This window comes from Lactuca saligna, chromosome 1 (assembly GCF_052625555.1).
Source record: "Lactuca saligna cultivar CGN05327 chromosome 1, ASM5262555v1, whole genome shotgun sequence".
Lineage (NCBI taxonomy): Eukaryota > Viridiplantae > Streptophyta > Magnoliopsida > Asterales > Asteraceae > Lactuca > Lactuca saligna.
In genome coordinates, this window is record NC_136417.1 from 184,887,463 (window position 1) to 184,893,898 (window position 6,436).

Sequence of the window (6,436 nt, forward strand, 5' to 3'; positions counted from 1 at the left end):
TAGCGATATTTTGGGCTTTTATATATGTAATAAAAGAAATAAAAAAATACAAGATATTTATTATTGATGCATTTGCCTTATATGGCTAATATATTTTATTAAAAGTGAATCCTTTATTTATTTTAAAGTCAGTTTATGTGGGTCCATATATGGTATCACTTCATAAAAAATGAGCGGTCCATGGGTATGACACCAGAAATCCTATAACACCAAGCCCCACAAAACGGTGTCCATACAAGAAACGTCACATGGGTTTTTTGTTTCCTCCACAATTTGCCAATTGTAGATGCTTTAATGAAATTAGTAACTGCAAAAAGGAAACAATATTTTAAAAGTAGCAGACTCATAATGCAATACAAATCGTTTTCTTGAAAATTTAGACCAAGTCTAAAATGAAATGATTGACGTGATGAAAACAGGAGAAATCACAATCCAATGACACGGCTAATGATATGGGTAGAGTTGTATAATTTTGTACATATCCTGAAATCATGTTCTAGTTCTTCAAATGGAAAAAGGACTCGAACAAGCTCTTATGCCCAATTTAGATAGTAACTATGATTTGCTTTTTATTTTAACTTTTTGAAATCAAAATAAATATGCCAAGTTATTCACTATCTTCATCTATTATTTAAACTACAAACTAAGTCATAATCACAAAAGTAAGTATGACAAACTCGGAGTAGATAGTTCTAAAAGAAGATTCCCTAAATCATAAAGTTATTTCAATACAATCAATTTTAAGTCATTTCAAAAAATATCAGTATGTTCAAATGGACATTTCTGAATAGATATTTTTTCCATATTAATTTCCTTACTACTTTCCTTTATAAACAACCGCATCACATAAATGTTGATAAGTATGCCACGGGACAATCTATATGTTGACCGAGATGCAAACGAAACATCATTTATTATTATTACTATGTATGACTATTTAGTATTCGGATAAAACCGAATTATCCAATTGGACAATTTAGATTGTATTATTTGGTTCGAATATTTGGATTTTGGATTAGTTTTTCAACAAAATCGAATTATTATTTTGGATTTCGGATTTGTTTTGGTTTATAAAATAAAAACCGAATAGTCCAAAAAAATGGAATAAACATTTATTATTTATCTATTTATATATATATATATATATATATATATATATATATATATATATATATATATATATATATAGTTATTTATTAATTTTGTAATTTATTTTTTCAAATAGGTTCAAAATGTTTCACCCGATAAAAAAACATTAATATGCATTTTCTCTCAAAAGTTTTCTATCTATAAAATATTTAACTATAATATATCTTCTTATTAGTTGTTTATAATTTTCAAATTGCAACTAAATAATCTGTTTTTGTTTTTTGTGTAAAGTTGGGTAATATTATACTTATATGTCGTTTTAAAATGTTTCGATTTTTGAAAACTAAACTATAAAAACCGATCCAACCGAATTGTAATTGGATCGGATCGGATCGAATCGGATTTGAATTTAGTTTGCACTATTCGGATCCATGTTTTAAAAACCGAAATCAATTTGGATTCACCTGATTTGATCGGATCAAACCGATCCATCCAAACGAACACCCCTATTACCAGGTGTAAAATCTACGTATTACAAGGGTTAATTAAAAACAATTAAATATAAAGATCTAAATATTTAAGAATTTTAGATTTATAAGAAAGTAAGATAAATAATTAATTATCAAAATTGAATTTTTTTATCTTTTAAATTTAAATAAATAAACAAAATAAATTAATAAGCCTTAATTTGGACATTTTGAAATAAGAAGGTAAGTTCATTAATAAAATTAATATTCATTTATTACTATATTTATTGTAATTATTATATTAAAATATTATGTGGAATTTATTAAAATAGAAAAACTCATAAAATGACATGTGGAAAAAAGAATTAATTCAAATAACACAAAATGACATTTGACAATTTGAATGAGAGTATGACATATGAAAAAAAAATCATTTATATATATATATATATATATATATATATATATATATATATATATATATATATACACTAGCCGTTTACCCGCGCAAAGCGGCGGACGACAAATAGTTTGTTTCGACAATTAATTTCTTTTCGATGGAGAATGATTATTTTCATTTCAATCATTAGTTTGTTTTAGAAAACATGTCATACTAAAAATAAAATAAAAAAATCATGAAATTACCAAATTATAGGGTGTTGAGTATTTATTTGGATGAAAAAAGATATGGTCAAAACCTTGGAAGAGAAGATTTATAGGAGTTTGTTTAAATTTTAATATTATTTTATTAGTGATTAGTTGTACAATTAGCTTAATGATTTGGACGTCTTAAAAAAATATTATTATTTTATTCAATCTATTTTTAGAAATAGTGGATTTGTTTTATAAGATAGTAAAGATATATATATATATATATATATATATATATATATATATATATATAATTTCGCCATTATTAGCTACAGTACGTGACCACGGTACTGTAGCTTGGGTTACTTACTTCGACCGTGGTTAGTATTCTTAAAGGTATCTCGATCCTTCCACCGTCTTCCTTTTATCTCCCACCGCTTCTTCATCTCCATCCTTCCACAAGGTTTCTCTTAGCAGATCCTCTATTCGCACACCGATGAGGAGCACGAACGCAACAGATCAGGGAGGTAGGGAGGATGGTTTGATGGTGCCAAATCTGTTGAGTAGCTCTGGAAAGCTCCTCCACCGTTTTAACACTTTTAGTTCCCAATCATTCGATCCTCTAATCGATGTCTCCACCGCTTGCTTCTTCCTCCACCTTCTCTCTTCGATCGCTGTGAACGCCGGCAACCACAGAAATATGCTTTCAATTCAAGATGTCTTTGGTGAAAAAGAAATATATCATGTCAGGTCTACCCCCAAAGACAGTTCCTCAATTTTGCATATTTCTTAATTTCTCCGTCTTTCATAGCGATATGTCTGGGTTCCGCTCCTCCTGTTTTTACTTTCTGGCCAATGCTCCTCAATGGCTCCGGCGACGGCACACAGTTTCTCCATCAGGTAAATTTCTGATTTTAAATCCTCGATTTGATTGTTTTATGTATTCTTTTATTTTTTTTATCTTAAATTTTGGTTTTTTCCCGTTTTTGATTTTGATCTTACTCTGAGCGACGTTGCGTCGCTGCTACTGGTGGTTAGTCACGGCGTCGTCAGAGGTCATGTTTGTTGTCTTCTGTGTCTTTTAGGGTTTGGAAAATCCTCAATTCAAAATAACGCATCAGATGCACCACACAAACACCATGTAGATTTCACACAAACACCCCTATCCTTCAATCGAAAACACCATCGGCGACACCTTAGGAGCGACCGGTGTAGCATCTTCCATTCATTTGTTTCGTTCAATCAGCTTTACTGGAGCCACGAGGTTAGTTTTGAATCTTTGCCTGTTAATGCCCAGTAATATGTACATCTGTGATATGTTACTGCGAGGCAAAATGGGTCCCTATTAATGATGTAGCCATGAAATTCGAGACCCTAAACATAACATCACAGATGCTTTTCGTGGGATATGGTTGCAAGTTATGTGTTAGCCTTGATTAACACTTATGTTTTCAATTAATGGCATCTGTGGTTTTCATGTGTCACGTTCTTGAAGGAAATTAGATCACTACAGATAAATTGGTAGCCTTAAGTAACAAGTATGTATAAATATATGTGTAATGTGTGGTTTTTTTTACTTGATGTTTGTAAGTAATCAGATCATCTTTTTCATGTGATCATATGTCATTGTGAAAATTAAGTTTTAGTATAGTGAAATGCAATTTATGGCTTTACATATATCATTGAAGGTATCATTAACCCGTAAATTATGTTTATAGACAGATTAATGGTTTGTTTCCATATACATTTCATGTATCAAAACTTAATTTTTGGGTGTTACACACTTGATTTTTTTGTCATTAAGATACGGTAGGATTGCTTTACACTTACTCTCTGATATTATGGTTCACCTACACATTCAAGGTGTTTTAAAAATTCTAAATGTAATGATTTTTTATTTGGTGTTTGATGGTTGAAATTCGGATGTGGCCAGTTCTCATTCAGAAGGCTAGAGAAGGAGGGAAACATATATCTCAGTTCCTATTTTGCCTTCTCTATTAACAACGGCACCTTTTAATACCATCAACTTCTCCTCTAAAATCAGTTACCTCTCATTCCATTTTATGAAATTTCTTGACCTTACAGTGTTTTTATATTTAATGAGATTTAATTAAGTCATTTCTATTTTTTTTCATTTATGAGTGAGTTCAATTGGTAAGAGTATTTATCTTCTGTTCTTTCTGGAGTTTGTTGATGGGTATTATAGAAATTTGAAGAGAGCTAGTCAGGAAGCACACCAGGTCATCTTCCCTTTCATATGGAAAAAACAGAGAAAGCATCAACAATGGTCGAAGATCATTTTGGTCGTCAATTACATGTACAATAATAATTCAAGATTTTGTGTTCATGAATCATGATAATCTAAATGTCATTTGTCATGGTAATTCTAATGGTGTAATATGGCAATAAGATGTTTTAATTTTTGATTTTACCCTTATCTACCACTCGGGAAACAAAGAGTGGAGGAGCTTGAATTTATATTTGTTATCTCACTGTCTTATCCTAATCATCTAATAGCTTATTAGATTCTTTTTATTTATGTATATGTTATTAGACTACAGTTTGTTATTTGTATATTGTTTTTCTATTATAAATTGTAGGTCCATCAATAGGTTATTGAAATTGTCACCCATATAGCTTTTACAACATCAAAGTTGGCAAAAAGAATGTTTCCTATTTTGCATATCAGGTAGTTTTTAAACTGTAATTCTAATTTCATGAATGTGAATGTGAATGATATATAATAATGGATATTCGTTCTTTTTCTTATAAAAATATTATAACGCTGCTTCGATATTTGAAGTGCTACATCATCCAAAATCTAACCAAAAATATAATATTTCCTAATATGCCCTTCCTTCCTTGATTTGTATATGTAATGTCAATTACTAACTTTTGAAGGTATCTGTATTTTGGAATCATTTCATGCAGTTGATTCAAAGTTTGACCAAAATATCCTTATTAAGGAGTGTGCGGTATCATAGAAGTGTGTTACTAACTTCTAATTCTTTTTTTTTTTTGGTTATTAAGCATGTGTAATTTCTTTGTTTCCCAATAACCACATGTACTATTCTAATTGATTTGTTTATCAATTGCTTAAATTTTTATTTTTTTACTTGAGCATTTTCATAGGTCTGGCATTGTATTTTTTGTAAAGTTTATTGCTATTTCCTGTTACTTATTAGGACCCTGGATCAGCAGAAAGGGCTTGTGAAAACCCCAACCCTATGATGGATTGACGAAGAGGTAACTGTAATATCGCTTCTATTGGTCGTTCTTGAGCTTCTCCTCAAGGTTTTTGTCATAATCTTTTTAAACAAAACTAAATTATTTAATATGTTTTCTGTAAAGAAAGAGAAATAATTTAATATAATGTGTTTTGATCGAAACCCCAGGAACAAATCAACATGGGAATATTGCATTTCAAGGGAAAAATACAATGCGCCAAGGTGCATCATCATGTTACAGTGGTGTAGCACCACCACTTGCTCCTCCTCCGCCACCTCCCCCACCACCTTCCGTCATGTACCCACCGTATGGGTGAGTTTTTCTTACACTTTGTGAAGTTTAGGTGAAAAGTGAATTTAAAAAAAAACATTTATAAATTGATAAAGAAAGTTGGACTTGACAGAGGATAAGTGGGTAATTGGGGCATATATATATATATATATATATATATATATATATATATATATATATATATATATATATATATATATATGCTGTTGAATTTTTTATAATTACTTGTGTTCCTTGCTTTATTGCCAAGTTGGTTGTCATTGCAGGTTACATAATACTGCAGACAACCTTCAGCTTTTTCAGATTTAGATGGTCTCAATTAACTCTTTATATTAGTTATATAAACTCATCAATTAGTAATTTTTTAATGAAAAAAAAGATCGATATAATTCACTATAAAAATAGGAAAATATGTTCGGTTGTTTTTAATTTAGGATTTTGAATCTACACTTCTTGGTTAAACTGTTTGTTTGATTTACCAAGTTCTTTTCCTATATTAGTTAGTATATAGTGTCAGTTAATTTAGTTATTTCATTTATTTAATGAGCTTTTTATCAAGGAATTTATACTAAAATCCGTCTAAATGTGATTGTAAAAGAAGTTGTTAATTTGGCCATTTGGGTCATAATGATTTCTTCTACTTGGTATTGAACTTTGAATAATCTATCTAATTATAGCATTGTACTTTTAAATATTTTTCTAATTAAAATGCTCCAGTTTAACGCAAAAAGGGAAGAAAGTTTCCCTTTTTTGCATAAAGTTATAAAGAA

The 6,436-nt window shown here is 29.8% G+C and overlaps 1 long non-coding RNA gene across 1 annotated transcript; it reads left to right on the plus strand.

Annotated features, from left to right (window-relative positions):
- The first annotated feature begins 2,551 nt into the window (after positions 1 to 2,551).
- LOC145001648 (uncharacterized) lies at positions 2,552 to 4,576 on the plus strand. The gene is made up of 2 exons (XR_013661671.1): positions 2,552 to 3,047; positions 3,186 to 4,576. It is a non-coding gene; the product is annotated as an uncharacterized LOC145001648 (long non-coding RNA).
- The last annotated feature ends 1,860 nt before the right edge of the window (positions 4,577 to 6,436 follow it).